The sequence below is a fragment of the Wyeomyia smithii genome, chromosome 2, assembly GCF_029784165.1.
Source record: "Wyeomyia smithii strain HCP4-BCI-WySm-NY-G18 chromosome 2, ASM2978416v1, whole genome shotgun sequence".
NCBI lineage: Eukaryota > Metazoa > Arthropoda > Insecta > Diptera > Culicidae > Wyeomyia > Wyeomyia smithii.
Genome location: NC_073695.1, coordinates 202,378,956 through 202,396,159, shown reverse-complemented (window position 1 = coordinate 202,396,159; position 17,204 = coordinate 202,378,956). Strand labels below are relative to the sequence as shown.

The window sequence follows — 17,204 nt, the reverse complement described above, 5'->3', positions numbered from 1 at the left end:
ATTTCCAAGGGAGCGCACGAGTGCTTTCCGGAGTATTAAAATCCCGCAGATTCGATGTCGTATCGCTGCAGGAGGTGTGCTGGAAGGGCTCAGTTGTACGTACGTTCAGGAATGGCCATGCCATCTACCAGAGCTACGGCAACACGAATGAGCTGGGGACAGCTTTTATAGTGATGGACGAGAGGCGGAAACGGGTGATTGGGTGGTGACCAATCAGCCCTCGAATTTGCAGGTTGAGAATCAAGGGCTGTTTCTTCAACATCAGCATCATAAACGTGCACAGCCCTCACCTCTGAAGTACGGAAGACGACAAGGATGAATTCTACACGCAATTGGAGCGTGAGTACGACTACTACCCAAAACATGATATCAAGATCGTCATCGGGAATTTCAACGCTCAGGTCGGCCAGGAGGAGGAATACAAACCGGTGATTGGAAGGTTCAGCGCGTACCAACTGACCAACGAAATGGGCCTAAGACTCATTGACTTTGCCGCCTCCAAGAACATGGCCGTGAGATGTACCTACTTCCAGCACAACCTCCCACACGAGAACACCTGGAGGTCACTAAATCAGACTGTAGCACAAATCGTTCACGTTCTGATTGATTGTCGGCACTTCTCAGACACCATCGACGTCAGATCCTATAGGGGCGCTAACGTCGACTCGGACCACTATCAGGTTAAGATACGCCCAAAACTCTCCGTTGTTAACAACATTTGGTACCGACGCCCATCTCGGTTAAATCTCGCGTGACTGAAGCAGCCTAACGTCGCCGAAAACTACGCAAATTCGCTCGAAGCTGCTCTGCCGGAAGAGGACCAGCTGGTGGAAGCTCCTCTCGAGGACTGTGGGAACACCATTAGAACAGCCATCAACAGCGTAGCGGAGAACGTCATCGGGCATGTGGGACGAACCCAACGGAAGGAGTAGTTCGACAACGAATGTAGGAGGGTGTTAGATGAGGAGAACGCTGCGCGGGCAATTACGATGCGCAGTGCCACTCGTCAGAACGTGGGAAAACATAGACAAAAGAAGATGCAGCGAACCCAAATCTTCCAGGATAAAAATTGCCGCCTGGAGGAAGAGGAGTTTGCAGAGCTGGAACAGCTTCATCATTCTCAGGAAACGCGAAAGTTTTATTAAAAGCTCAACGCATCCCGCAGAGGCTTTGTGCCGCGAGCCGAGATGTGCCGGGATAAAGATGGTAGTATTTTGAAGGACCGAAAGGTGGAAGCAGCACTTCGACGAACACCTGAATGGTGCCCAGGCAGGAGACCATGAGAAAGCGATCTCGCCGGTGCGACAAATGTAGAAGACGTGCTAGCCCCAACGATAGGCGAAGTTGAGGATACGATCAAGCTGAAGAACAATAAATTGGCTGGCAAGGATGGCCTCGGAGCGAAGCTTATAGAGATGAGCCCGGAAAAGCTGGCAGTTTGTTTGCACCGGCTGATTGCAAGAATTTGGGATACAGAACAGCTACCGGAAGAGTGGAAGGATGGGGTTGTCTGTCCCAACTATAAGAAAGGCGACAAATCGGACTGTGGGAACTATCGTGCGACCACCTTCCTGAATGCCGCCTATAAAGTGCTTTCCCAACTCATTTTCCGCCGGCTCTCACCGCTAGCCAACAGGTTTGTGGAAAGTTATCAGGCCTGTTTCGTGGAAGGACAGTTTTCGACGGAGCAAATCTTCATCAAACGGCAAATCCTCCAGAAATGCCGTGAATACAGAACCCCCACGCACCACCTATCGATCGACTTCAAAGCCGCGTATGACACTATCGACCGAAAAGAGCTGTGGAAGGTCATGGACGAAAACTGCTTTCGGGGAAGCTGATTAGACCAAAAAAGGCTACGGTGGATGGGACGCAGTGCTGTGTGCGGATTTCAGGTGGATTTTCGGGTCTATAAGATGAGATCGTCATCTAGTGGCACGTCTGTTTGTCTGTGGTTATTTTAAGGTAATGTTAAAAAAATATCAACACAAATAGTACACGGAACCTTCTTCATTCTATTTCTGTCACAAAATCTATATGAATCTTAAAAATGTGCATATGCAATGTCGCATTGTCGTAACCAAAGGCCATTTTTTTAAAATAAATATATCACAGACCAATAGAAGTGCTCCTTGATGATGATTTGTTCATTAAGAAAAATCGTTATTATATAATGAAATTTTATTTAGTGAGCAATAATGTGTCGCTATATGCGATCGTTCATACACATTAGCAAATACAAAAACCGAGGAGTCGCTATGAACAAAGACAAAAATCGTTTTGTAGGCAGTATGCTCAGATAGTGGCACACAAGTATTGTACGAAACGACAAGGTCGAAGATTTTTCCTGATTTTTCTTCGAAAAGATACGTCTAATTATCTGTGTATATATGTAGTGAAAATAAATTGTATCGAGCAAAGTATCAAATATCTCCACGAAATGTTATTTCTCTACAATTCGCACTTGGAATAAAAATAGTATATGGTGACCAAACTAAGCTGTGAGATCAAATTATCATAATATGCCCAAAGATAAAACATATGTGGTTGTCCTTAAAAGGACGGTTGGCTTTAGTTTCAATACAACTGGAGACATGCCTACATATCGACGGTACTCCTCACACAAAAGGGAGATCCAAAAATTAGTGCTGTTGCAGGTGCTGTTTACTCTGTTGATCCGTCCGCTATAGAAGGCAGCAAGTTAGTCGAAATCACCGATTGCTGAAGCTCTGCTTGGTCGGACGTACCACTGATGCTACCCGCAGCTACTTGGTTAGGGCCGTCCTAGTGGTCATCCACTAGTGAACTGGTTGGTATAAGCAAAAGCAAGCTTTTATATAGTCCGAACAGTGCATTCCCGTTTAACAAGGTTAAATATTCTGTTGACCATGTTAGGGAAAGCGAGCAATAAACGACCAATCAGATCAGATCAATCGAAATCTGCGTTTTAACATAGCTTGACCATTTTTAAAAGTAAAGAATTTGCAAAATTAAGGCTTGACAATTTTAAAGCCTGAATTAAGCGTTTAAGTGTCGTATAAGAGTGATAACAGGAGATGTCGGACCCAGTTACGCAACATTTTATTACGCTGCTGTTGAGAGTTGCATATTGCTGAAAGGAAAGAATATCCAGTTCGGCTGAGACATGAAGATAAAGTCGAATCCGTTTTATGAAGATGTTCTAACATTCTGGAAGTAATGTGTGAAAGTGTAATGAACGAAGGAAAAAAAAATTGAGTCATCAATTTAGTGTTTAATTTGTTTTTAAAACGACAGTTCGTTACTTAATTTAATATCGGATATGATGTTAATCGCACACACAAAAGTTGGACTGTGCGTAACCACATCAATATTGCGTCTTTTCGGAACCAGTACAACGAATGTGTGTTATTCATAACGCATTTGGTGCTCTAGCGAATGTTCAATATATTGGAAGCTCAAAATCAAAACACTTTTGAAGTATTATTCGGTGCTAGTATTGCCATGATAATTTGTACTGGTATTGGTAAAATTTTTCAGAATGCTACTATCGTTAAAACAGTGCAAGCAGTAATCAATACTGATGATCTTGGTACTGACTAGGTTAATGCAAATATGAACTGATCGATTTACTATTATGAATCCGGTCATTCAAAAACATAATCGAATCAATAACAATTAAAAAGACATTGGATTTGTTAAAAATATTTTGCATTTAACGACGACTCTGGTTTTATTCATATACATTCGGTTACACGTTACTGGCACCAGCGTCAGTAAATTCTGTTGCAACGAGGGTCGCTATTGGCTGTTTTGGTTGCTAACGGTCATTAGGGATGCACGAGCCTTTGATACGCACCGACTCGCGAAAGCAATCAGCAGTTTTTTGAGCGCCCCAGGACTGATCGTTTGCCCGAAACCGAAGTCTACCGAAACACTACGATTTTGTGTGTATTATACATATTCTGATTTCGATCTCTGTCAATGTATTCATTACGCAACTGTTGGGTTATCCTTTTGACACATTTGTTGTGCAAAGCAAGGACACATCGGTTGAGATAAGCTTGAACTTTTACGTGCATCTCTGTGCTTTCCTCAACAGTGCGAAGGCACTAACTTGCTGACACAGTGAAAAGCTGTTTGGTGTTTTGTCAAAATACGGCAGCTTTTCGCTGAAGAAGGTACCGGCCAATGTAGCTACCGCTGATGCTGCCACTAGCACACAAAGGTAGCTTTTTACAAGAGGAAATAGTGCTGACGCTGCTCTATTACCGCTACTGGTGCCCCCGCTGTTGCCTCCCCTCCTCGCTGCAGTCCTCTTTGCTGGTAACTCGGCTGCAGCCACCGCTGCTGCTATCCGCTGCTACTTGGTTAAGACCGTGCTAATGGGTGGGTAGTCAGTAATTTGACTGGCTTGAGCAAAAGCAAGCCCAAATAGTGCATTCTCGGGTAACCATGTATGATAATCTATGATAGAGAAAGCAAGCATTAAGCGACCGATCAGAAGTTGAAATCGGCGTTTTAATAAGGCTTGACAATTTTCAGAACAACAATAGCTCTAATAATCAAACTACAATTTTTTGAATTTGGACGGGTGTAAAATTATCTAATTTTCCAATAGATTGCTGTAAGATTGAAGCAAATCGGCTATAAATTGAATTAGTTTTAAACATTCGAAAGTGGACAATTTTCGTGACGCTCTCGATTTTGTTTTTAATTTTTACCCCTTGATATATTGCTGTAAAACGTAATTCTACGTCAATAAAGGCAAGTTCACGATAAGCGAAAGAAAAAATCCATTTTATTGTATGAATTCAAGCTATTTTGGCTGAAACAGAAAAGAACATTCTAATATACGATTATTGTACCGTTGTGCGGGATTTATTTTAATTTGCGGTGCCACTTTGTACATATCAGTTTTATCGTATTTTTTGGCTAAAAAATATTTTTAACTTCCACATTATCTTCTACATTTTGATGAAACAATGTATATTGCACCATTTTGCGAAAACTGATTTCATAAATCACTTGTTCGTACAGTCAGAACACGATTAAGCTTCAATAGCCGTGAGAATCTAATTTATGACTTCTGAAAGCTTTGTAATCAAATCGTTGTTTTTGTTGGTCAAGCTTGAGGCTTGACACTAAAACACGCAGTTCAGTCGGGTTCGGGGTCGGCTTTAGTAGTGATCTCGGTAACGGCTGAAAACCGTGCCAGATCCATACAAATCTGCAACGTATTCAATGCCTTTACTTTGGGCCGGAAATATACAACCCAGGGGCCCGTATATCCTTCCGGGTATAGCTTTACCCCAGGGGGTAGAAGTGGCAGTCAGATTGCCTATTAAACCAGCGTACCCAACATCGCCTACTTTTGGCACCAACCGTAAAAAACTTACTAATAGTTTAATTTTCAAGATTCATGATTTTTCATGATTAAACAAAAAAAACGTCGGTGGTGCAGGATTATCTCTATCTGCAAATTATGAAATCTGCTTGCTTCTGGAAACCAAACAAAAGCAGGAATCAGTGTTCTCACCGCTTCTGCACATCTGATCGTATTTTACAAATATGCTGTTCCGAGTTTGTGGCTTGTAGAAAACATCGCTGAGTTGGATGTATAAAGTGGAATATTCAAAATTACAATAGATAGCAGGAGTCGGTTTCTTCTTCGTCCATACTGGACGAGAGTCGCTTTGCAAGGATAATTCTTTTGCCGCTTATCTGCCACCTATTGTTACAGCAGCTGCTGATCCGTGCTGTAAACGGCACTCTTCACTGTCAAAAAGTGCTGAAAACAGTAAGAAATGCTGTCAGAGAAAACAAGAAGATCATCCTGAGTCATACTCAAATGCCAATTAGCAATGAACTGAAATTGAATAAATGCCGGATATCACTATTGTGACCACAACAATGGTACTTCTTAGCGCCCCAGAATCATTTAATTGGAGTAGTTAATATTTTTCTGCCACACACCAAAGCATTGGAGACACTTGTCTGCAGCTAGCCTCCACTAAGAGTTTTACCTGATATTTAGCATTGTCTCCAGCTTCGATTAGTCGAAATGTGCGTTCAGCATATTTTTTTAATTGTACAATAGTTATCATCAAAAATCCCAATTTTCCGCATTTTTGTAGATTCATATCTAAAAAAAAATCCAAATTTACTCAATAACACTCGATTTTCGCTTCGTTTTGGTAATAAAAGCGTTAAAAAAAAATATTTTTTTTCAGCTATAACTGCATGCAAATCGAGTAGAGCCGTTGTGAGAGATTGTTGATAAGTCCGCCATTTTTTTTAACAGAATTGTTTTTTGCTATGTCCAAATTTATCTCCATTGTTTTTCTCTATGTCACTTTCTTCGTCTCGAGAAGAATCAAGAAAAACAACCTTCGAATGATTAAGAGACCCCCTGAAAAGCATCCCACATTCTGCGAGGTCATTTAACACTAATGGTTCATTTTATAGATGTGTGAGATATGCCTCTAGGTAATCGTCAGATCCTTTTTTGTTGGATTTTGTCATATCAGATCAGTTGTTCGATCTCGTGTTATTCAAAAGTTATTAATTGTGTATTTTCGAAAAAAAAAACAAAAGGCGATCAAACATCTTAGTAGTGTTTTATGAATGTTTTCTGTATCGAATCTCTAAATAAATTTCAGTTGAAATTTGTTTATTTAAAATTGATATCATACGAATAACATCCTCAGCACGCGTTTAAGATTATTAGGCAGATGGAGTATTCATTAATATTCAGGGCTTAACACATAGTTTTATTTGCGGCTTAATATGGAGTAGCTTTCAATCTATTTTAATGCAAATCGATGCAACACAAGCTCCTTTTCTCTATTTGACATTGACGGAGTAAGCCAAATTATGACGTGAATAAAAATTAATCTACCAATAATGGAACCTAACTGGTAACTTTCCACAATCAAATTTGAAAGTTCAGTTTAACTTTTCTTTATATTTTTTTCATAAAATTAACAGAATTGGAACGAGCAACAGTTAAATTCTATGAGAATCGATATCGTCAGTATCGATTTATGAAATGACGCTCTTTTCCGTTAGCTTCCTGTCTAAAACTACTTCATTGAAATTGTCGAAGCATGACCATCCATCCGTTCAAGACTACTCTTTTCACACCAATATAGGCTGAAATTGTTGGTCTAAGGTTGGTTTGTTTATTCTATTTTTTTTAATATTTCAGGTTTCTGTTGCATATTTGACAGCTTTCCAGTTTATCCAACAAAAACAACTTTCTAAAACGTTTTTATTCCTTGTTAGTCTTTAAACATATACATATAAACCAAGTTTATGTGTTTAAAATTCTAAACAGATATGTACAGCAAATGATCTTTCTAGAAAATGATATTAAATCTTGCCTGTTGGATACGGGCGGTTTCTCGAAAAAAAAAAAAAAAAACAATTCATTTTAGACTGACAGTCGACAGCCTTTTATCAGTATTGTAGGTGCTCGCGTACTTTCACGCATGTTTTCTAGAGCCAGTTTTTTGCAGCGAAAGACAATTAATGTGGTTCTGACTCACTGTCAGTCTTAAGACAGCAGGTAGCGATAAATTGGGTGTGTAATGTCAGGGAGTAGTACTGTAGCCAAAAAAAAAAACAGGATGCAAACAAACCTGTTTGCTTACAGATAAATGCGCAAAACCCCAGGAACCAGAATGATCAATGAAGAACTGGATTGAAGTAGATTAGAAAACTCACTTTTAACATACGCATTTGTTTGACGATCTGCAGTAGTAATAATTGGACTGCTTTTGTCGAGTCTTCAATGAAAATAACGACGTTCTATATATGTTCTTTTACCCTTACTCGCTTCAAGTTAACCCACTAGTGCCCAGTGCCGCCTTTAGACGGTCTTCAGTGAAACCTCTAAAAAGTTTAAATCAATATTTAAAACATTTTTATAAAGTGTTATAGTGATTTTTTAGAAGTCCATCAGAAAATTAACTTGGGCACTAGAGGGTTAATATCAAATATACTTTTAAAGCTAGCACCAGATCTCTGGAACACTTAGTGATAAGGTCATATGTCTAAACGTAAACAAAACGAGTGAGAGTTATATCCCTTGTACTTCACAAGCACAAATCATCTCTCACTCGTTGTGTTTACGTTCAGACATACGACCTTATCACGGAGTACTCCAGATCTCTCTGCCAAAAAAAAAAACAGTAGACCTCTGCATCTGCATCAAGCCGGTAAGAAACGTTCTCGGTATATTCCCAAAACATTGACGCGTTTGCGGAACCCTCTTAAACGAGAAGGAAGCGGTTATTCCGAGCGAGACGAGCCTGAAGGGCTAAAACATCGGGTTCGCTATTTTAGGATCCAGTTCTAGTTACTGGCTGTCACTATCCTGCTGCTCACTGGATAATAACAAAGCCGTCTGTTACTAGAGGTACAGCTAAGTGGAATTGTTGTTGAGTTCGATTACAAATACCTCGAAGTTTTTGCCTCGCATGAAACTAGAGCGGGAACTAGTTTAGCAATCGATAAGCACCAACACTCAGTGGTCTAACAGCTTGGGTTGTAAACTGGGTGCAGAAGTTTTCCTTGAGTTGGTCGGAATTCATTGTACGTTGCATTTCACAATGCGATGCTTAGAAGCGGGATATCGTAATTTCATTCAAACTCGGAGAATGAAGCACTATAAAACTAATACCGCATTATTTGAAAATGCTTATGACGAGTTCTTTTCCTTTATTCAGTAGGGAACAACATATCATACTAGCGACTACGATTCACTGGTCCCTAATTGATATTCTGGCGTTGTGCGCTAAGTGCGGTCATCAATACTGCATGGAAACATTCGTTGCTTTATATTTTGTTGAATAGTCAAATGAATGTAACAGGGGGATTTCCCTATCTCAGGAAGCGATCGAAATTTTTGAAGAAACTGACATCATGTCATTCAATCGCGTCGTTACTAACTCTAGACTCTGGTTCACATTAGTTCTTTGCAAGCCGATGAAAATCAATCAAATATTGCACGATCAGTATCAACGTATCGTAAATCTTATTACCCTAAAACCCATTTACGCCGTTCCCCCAGCAGCGTCATTATTCTCGAAGTCGATAAACCTCGGCAAAAAAAAGTTTGCCTAAATCACTTGAATATAATTACAAGCATCGGCCGACAGTTAAACATGCTTTTCCACATCGAGCACGATTTCGCGCCGATGCTGCTGCTCATTGACCGACCTGACGGTGGCTCCGCCTGCAGATAAACCCACCGTGGCTCGCATATCTATGTTACAACCAAACGAACATCGAATATGTAATTGGAAATTTGCCTGATCGTTTCGGTTCTCGGAAAAAAAGCAGCTCTGTTTCGGCGCTGCCGTCAGATGGGACTATTATCCGAGTAATGCATTAATGCACAGGGTCACAGAGATCATAGGTATGCAACATGAAAACATGTTCACAACTTATCTACATGTGTGACAGACTGCTCACGAGTACAATACTGAAATACTGTCAGCGGTATCTAACGGCCGGTTGATGATATTGAGGTTTCTTAAAAGATATGACACCAACTTGTTCTATACGACTGAAATCTTTTCTACACATTTTATTATCTCATTAGGATTGCAGCAGCTTATTATTGTTTTATCAGCACCTCGATGTGAGTTGGTTTGCACAGGTGAATGGTATCGCGGGGTTCATCAGTAACCAGCTTTAAAATTCCGTTTGTAAACTTCTTCTCCTCAGTCAATTTTTTTTATTTCAACTCGAACCTGCGGCTCAACTCGAACTCTTGTGCTTTCAAACAATTAGGTGAGTCTATATCATTATAGCATAGTCGTGCGCACGTGGTAGAGGAGTGGTAATTTTAAACCTCCCTCTCCAGAAGAAAAAAACGCAATTGAAGAAAAAATAAGGAAAAGCAGCACAAATTAGATGTACGAAATACAGCAATTTGTAGAATTTTATCAAAATGCTAAAACTTTTAAAACTTTGCTTTAAAAGCTTTAAGTTTCTTTGAACAGGCTTAATAATATAATTTCGAATAATTATGGAGATATCTCCAGAATAAAACAGAAGAGAACAGAAAAATATCAGTAAGGCTTGAAAGTGATATTGACTGAAATGATGACACTTTGAAATTAATAATAATTAAAATGAGAGAGTGATGCGGACAGTAAAAAATTTAATCAAAAATGTTTGGACCCTTAAAACAGAATAAAATTTAAACTGAGTTTAATTTTACATACAAAAAATTTAAACAAAGTTACCAATATGATACAAAAACTGCCGATTACTTTCTCAAGATATTAAAATTCATTAAAGCGCTAGAATTAGGATCTGAAATTGTCCATGATACTGCAAACATATTTAAGCCGTAAGCTATCTTTAAGTAGCCGTTACTGAACCACGTGGATCAACCTCGTGGGTTTGAGATCGACCATAAACAAGCAAAAAAAGTTTAAATCCAATACCACATTTTAGAACATTATGGAACACTACATATTGTTTTTTTTTCCTGATAAGTAATTCCTTTGTAAAATCGATGGTTGAACACATTACTGGCGTAGACAAAATCAAGATTAATGGAGGGAGGTTTTTGAGAAAATTGCAAATTAGGTTTTAAATTAAAAATGACGCAATGTTGGTAACACTGCAGTAAAAATTGATCACGTAGTTCGATTCTATATCTATAACTTATCAAAATGAAATGTCAAGGTTACTTGTAGCTTTTCAGAGTCTCGAGATATCTTCAAACTAAAAAAGTTGCTTTCTAAATTTGCAAAAAGTTAGGGTAGTCCGATTGCCCGAGGGGTCCACCAGTCCATACAAAACAGACGGTTTTTTGAAAGTTCAACCTTGAAGGTTACTTGACAAACACCAAAAAACATCAATATCAAATTTATTGGTTCTAAATATTAACTAAGCTTTCTGCTAATCGGAAAAAAACAATGATTTACCTTCGGTTTCGAAAGTCGTCAGTTATTTTATTTTTTTTTAACTACGACTCATTTCAACTTACCCCTAGAGACGGGATAAGTTGAAACAGTGCATTTTGAAGTTTGGAATGCTCTTTCATACATCTGTAACTTTATTTGCGTTGAACTTTCATACATCGTTCTAAGAGAGAGGTTTTCGTGATATAACTGAGGCATAGTTTTTATAAGAGAAGTCCCTTTCATACTTGAAAAAGTTCTTATTTATGAACTCCTTCCGCTTCCAGAAAGAATATTTCTTCTTCTACTTAAATTTTCTATATGAACCCCACCCCTTCTTTTTGTTTACACCCCTTTTTACATTTTAAATCCCTTCTTACTATTATATGATTTTTTTTTTCGAACAGCTGAATTCGTCTGTCGGGGGTTATTTCTCCCAACTTCGGTCTTACTTTTCGCAGTTTTAAGCCTTTAATCCCCCGTTTTTATGAACCCTAGACCCCCCCACCCCCCAATTTTTATTTGAATATCTCTTAATTTTGGTAATTTTTTTTTACTTCCCCTTATATGCCTATCCCCTTTTTTGTAACTCTCTTTTAATTTTATTTTCGATTATTTTCGAGTATTTCAAATGCTACTCTTTTTGTGTATAATATTTTATATTCTTTTTTTTTTGTTGATCCCATTTACCCTATACACTACTGTTCTACCGTTTCCTACTCTCTTACACGAATATTCTTTTCTATGAACCCCCCCTCCCCTCTATATATCTCCCCCCTCTTTTTGATTCCTATTTTCAATACCATTTTCTATTCAATTATTTCATTTTTCTATTATTTAGCGAACACTTCACTCCTATCGATTTAAAATCCCGCCGCTGTCACCATATGTACCACTCATTATCGATTTTAACCACTAATCTTCGTAGATAACGGCCAACAAGCGATGAACGGCTGATAAAACAAGAGTTCTTTGCTTGCTCCAAAAATGAATGATCGGGTTTATGTATGGGTTTATGCTTAACTTACTCTGAGTAAATTTGGAAACAAACGGCTATTCAATTAAAGACACCTTTCTCGTGCCTACTCCCGACTGTTTTTATTTAAATAACAGAATCAAATCGACAACGCCACACGGCAACAGCACCGACGTCAACTGCTTACTAAGCCTATTCCCAACCTGACTCACTTACTACTGTTCATAATACTGAGAGTTAACCGGCCGGCTAAATGTGGAAGTGTGTTGAAGCCACAAATGGCCGACTTGGAGTCACCACTTGGTCGACTTCGAATTTTTAAAGGCGGTAATCGTTAATGCGTCACCTATGAAAACATATCTTCATGTTTGTTATGGTGATAAAAACATAAGATAGTGTTTTCATTGATAACGCATTAACTATTTCCGAGTATTGTGCCACTGAAAATTCGTAGGCGACCACACGGTGGCTTCTACACACTACAACCTTAATACAGCTACTCGAGTCGCAAGGTGAAGGTTTGCTACAAGCCCAATCTGAAACTTCCAATTTGGAACGTGGCCAAGAAGATGGACTTTAAGCCTCACATCTACACTCCTACATAAAGATCAGCACGCTTACCAACCAGGTAAATCGACTGAAACTATTCTTCACGGCATAGGTACTCTTATCGAAAAGTCGCTGAAGTATCAAGAGACGGTGCTATGCGCATTTTCCATGCTACCTCCTATGCTTCAATCAATACAACTCCTCTGAAGAGAAGAGTTGTCAACACTACAATGAGCTGGAATCAAATTATCGAGCAGAGAAATCACAGCTGCATTGGAAGATGCTTAGATCACGGTTATAGCGACGAAAGGCTACCCACAAGGGGGAGTCCTCTCCCCCTTGCTTTGGTCCTCGGTGGTCGATGCGCTATTAAACAAGCTGACCTAGCTCGGCTATGAGATCGTTGGCTATGCCGAAGATATTGTCCTCATAATTCGCGGAAAATGTGACGCAACGAGGTCGAGCCTCCTTCAGACAGTAATAGACGCTACACTGAGTTGTTTTCCCCTATACCAAACTGAAGAAATACGCCCTACCTCCTCCTTCACTGAATGGGTTCTTATTGAACTTCTGTAAAGAAGTGAAATACCTGAGGATAATTTTGGATAGTTAGCTGAATTGGACGGCTCAAATTGACTACTCAGTAAAGAAGCTACAATATTGCCATATGGGCCTTCAGTGCAACACACTATTCAGTAAAACCAGGTGGTTGAAACCACAATTGGCTCTTTGGTCCTACATAACTATTGCACGACCAAGAATAACCTACGCTCTCGTCTGGTGAATGAAGTGACAGCCCAAGCAACGCTTGACAGAGTTCAGCGACTGGCTTGTCTCTCCGTCACTAATGCGTACTACACCAACGACAGCCTTGGAGGCCATGCTCTGCTTACTATCTCTACATTTACTTGTAAAGAAAGAAGCGGAGCTTGGTGCACTAAGGCTTAAACGAAATAAAGCAATATTCGAAGGCGATCAGGTTGGTCTTCTTCGCGTTTGAAGAGAGTTTAAAATTACACCTTTAGTCACCACAGTATCAGACTGCATGGTTGTTCAGAACAATCTCTACGTTCCGTATAAGGTGATCAAAACCAATCGCCACAATGCTGGTCCTACACTTCCATCAGGCATCATCTGTTTCTATACAGATGGGTCAAAAAAGGGATCCAAAAGGGTGTTAAGGAACTATTCTAATGGGTGTATGGCCCACCATTTTTCAAGTTAAAGTATATGCCATACTCATCTGCGCTAAGATATGTCTTAAACGTAATTACAGGCACGCGAAATTCGGCATATTCTCGGGCAGCCAAACTGCGCTATTGGCACTAAGGTCTGCCAAATGCGCGTCCAAAATAGTTTGAGAGTGCAGCGCAGCACTACCAGAGCTATCCCGGTAGAATCAAGTTCTACTGTACTGTAGGTATCGAGGGCAATGAACAGCAATTCATTGGACCTGAGCCATTTCTGGGCACCTTCAAATCCGCCGTCAAGCGCGAACTTAAATCATGGGAAACGCTAGAAATAGCTAACCGATGGAACAATACACAAGGTTACACACAAGCTAAACAGTTTATCTCTCCGAACCCTTCTATAACCAAGAGGCTTCTCGGTCTCAAGCGTGGTGAGCTACGTCTCTACACGGGAGTTATTAGCGGACACTGTTCTGCTTTTTATTAAGTTCTACCTCTTCGGACGTTACCTTTTAACTCCATATAAGGTATGGAACTCTTATCCCAAAAAGGTCGTTAGTCTATTTGAGTATGCGATACCAAATTGGGGCACAGCTTTATCACCAACCAACCCTCCTCCATCAATGAGTACGGGTACCTCGTAATCTGTGTACAGCGGTCAGGGCTTGCCACAAAAGATAATCAATATGTTGGTCGCAGTGGCTCTTTTAGTCCCAATACCCTCGGATCAATTCTTCCGTTTGATTCGTCCAACAGACAATGAAGCGGGTCGAACTTCATGCTCCTAACCGAGCAGATAAACAGAATGCATCGTTATGGATGACGAAACGTTCATTCAAACGGAAGATCGAGAAATTTCTCAAGAAATACTTGGAAAGGTAGGCGCACAAACGGTACATAACGACCGGCATCATCAACGGTCAAATAGATAAAATGGAATGCCTCCAGAAGTGCTTGCTGCCTTACTTCCGGTCCCATGAAGGTGATACTCTATTTTGGCCTAAACTGGCCGGTGTTGGTTTTGTGTCGAAGGAGGAACCCGAGTAACACACGTTGTTACAGAGCAGTTGAGATAACTCCTCTAATACAACTTTCAGTTATAGACGTCAGTTGACATTACCTTTTCCATGACATCTCTATCACCAGAAAAGCGTTAGAAACGAATGACCGTTTAGGGTTAAACTCCCTTCAAAAGAAATCAATCAATCAATCAACCAGAAAAGCGCAAAAATTGAAGGCTACTAGAACAAGTACTGGTACTATATGAAGTATTATAAAACTAAACTATAAAAAATCGTTTCTTTCTTCCCGAATTCGCCCATTCGTGGGTCACAGTTCGCCAAAAAAAGCGCATGCGCAAATGTGTTGCTATGACAACATTTACCCAGCGCATGCGCAAATGTCGTTATGCGCAGTGCAACTAGTTCGATGACCGTTTTTGTCAGTGGCATTTTTAATCAACTATAAATTCATGATGAAAAGCAATGTTCAACCTTTCAAAATGTCCAGCGCAAGAGATGTTGGCCACTGCCGTAGGACCCACGCACAACATAGAATCACCATGCGGATGGGAAAGAGATAACAAAGGTGAGAAGCCAGAACCACGTTTGCACGTTGGCTGGGAAGAAACCTGGGAAGGAAACCTGATGATTGATGAGATGCTGGAGGCCATGGATGAAGTCAAGAGAGCTCACAAAGAGCTGAAAAGCCACACAGTAGCACGGAAGGACCAATTTCCCAAATCTGAAAAGAAGTGCTACCGGCTCGATTTCAGCCATTATCGATGTATGTATTACACTCCAACTTTACGAACAATGTTCGCTCCCACATCCTTTTCATGGACTAAGGTCATTAGAAGAAGCCTACGTTGGAATTTACCAGTGTGATTTTTCAGGGAAACGCAATTCATCTTGCAGACTCATCATCTGTCTGAAGGCTTCAAGATGACGTACGATTCAGTATAGTGAAACGAGCTATGACAAACCGTGTACTTAAAAGCAACTGATTAAGCTGAATCGAGTTCCTCTTGACGGTTTTACACCATGCATCAGGATAGTAGAGAAATATATAAAAAAAAACTAGATAACAGAGCAGAGCTCAACAATCAGAAAGTTGATTTCTAGTATGTTTACCAAATTTACCTTAAATATTGGAAGTTACTAAAGTTGTATCCGGTGTAAATGCTAAAAAATATGTTTTTCTGAACTCAAAACCCTACATACGGCTCTGGACAGCAGCAATCATTAAAGGCGCTTTTGTTGACACTTCTCAGCAACAGCTTAGTAAGTTGCTAATTAATTAGATGCAACCGACTGGATCGTTGCTTGAACCGTACAAATATACACACAAAATCGATCAGCTGCTTGTACCTGCTTACATACGTTGCTACCTCAGCGCACGTAAACTGACTCAAGCCTATTACAATTATCTGATCCAAGTGATCACTCGAGAGGCGCTCATCGTGAAACCGTGCATCTCGCGTTTGAATATGGCTAAGTTTATAGTTTCAAGCTACGGATGACATATCGCGAATCTGAGCGCCCCGCGAAGAGGAGAGGTTGGCCACCTCGTGGGAAAGTGCCACTTTTCAGTTTCAATGAATGCCACACTTTCGGTACCGGGCTGTTGAAGCTCGAGTGGACGATTGAGCATCGCGCATGCTGTGTGATGCAGGTTTAAACCTTACGAAGTGATTCTCATCGCATTTAGGTACCTTACCGATTACAGAATATCGTCACTGTTGCTGTTGCAATTTTATGTTAGCGCGTGTTTGTAGATGGATACTATGCAGAGGAAGTGTTGTGTGAAATTAGCTCAACAACTTACAAGCGCAGGTTTTAAATTACGGTTCTCCTTCAAAAATCACACAACATGCTTCTTACAGATTCTGTTCCTGTGTGCAGAAGGTTTTTGAAATAGCCACTCATGTTGAAGAGCATCGTTATGTGATTAAGCTTCGGCTTCGCTGAGCTTAAGAATAATCGAAAAGTTATAGCTCGCGCCTATTAAATTAACTCATATAAGCAGAACACTTGACGAATAATGAAGGGTTTTTGAACGGTCAACACCTGCAATGGCACAAGTAACGAAGTTCCAGACGGTGGCCCATCGATAACAAACGAACCACTTGACTTGTCGCAGAGGAAGTGAGAAAGTGTGCATTGAAAAGAATCGGCATAGCGCCTGACTAGGAAGTAAATTATCAGCCACACGCCGCTTGCGAGAATGTTAACCCTTTAACATTCAGTTAATTGGCAGAAATCATGTTTTTTTTTGACAGCTGAACATTGAATTAGTTTATTTCAATAAGATTGTTGTCAAGTTTCAAATTTACCCAAATATTTTACAAGCTGGGCTGCTTTATTGTTAAGAACAGATCTAACTGTTTCTAAACGGTTCTGCAACGGTCTGTTCGAAACGGTAGAATCAAAGTAAATGATAAGATCTGTGAATATTAGAAGGTAAAATACGAAGAAAAAAAAAGAAATAAATAAAAATGGAACAGTATGCTGGTATGGTTTATGTTTTAAAGCAACTTAGTATTTTTTTTTTGTAAAATTCAAATCATCATTTGTACTTCAATTT

At 39.9% G+C, this 17,204-nt stretch overlaps 1 protein-coding gene across 2 annotated transcripts in view; it reads right to left on the bottom strand.

The window, feature by feature from the left end:
* LOC129722788 (sodium-dependent nutrient amino acid transporter 1) overlaps positions 1–17,204 on the bottom strand; it is a 45,974-nt gene that overhangs the window by 27,670 nt on the left and 1,100 nt on the right. The window lies entirely within an intron of this gene.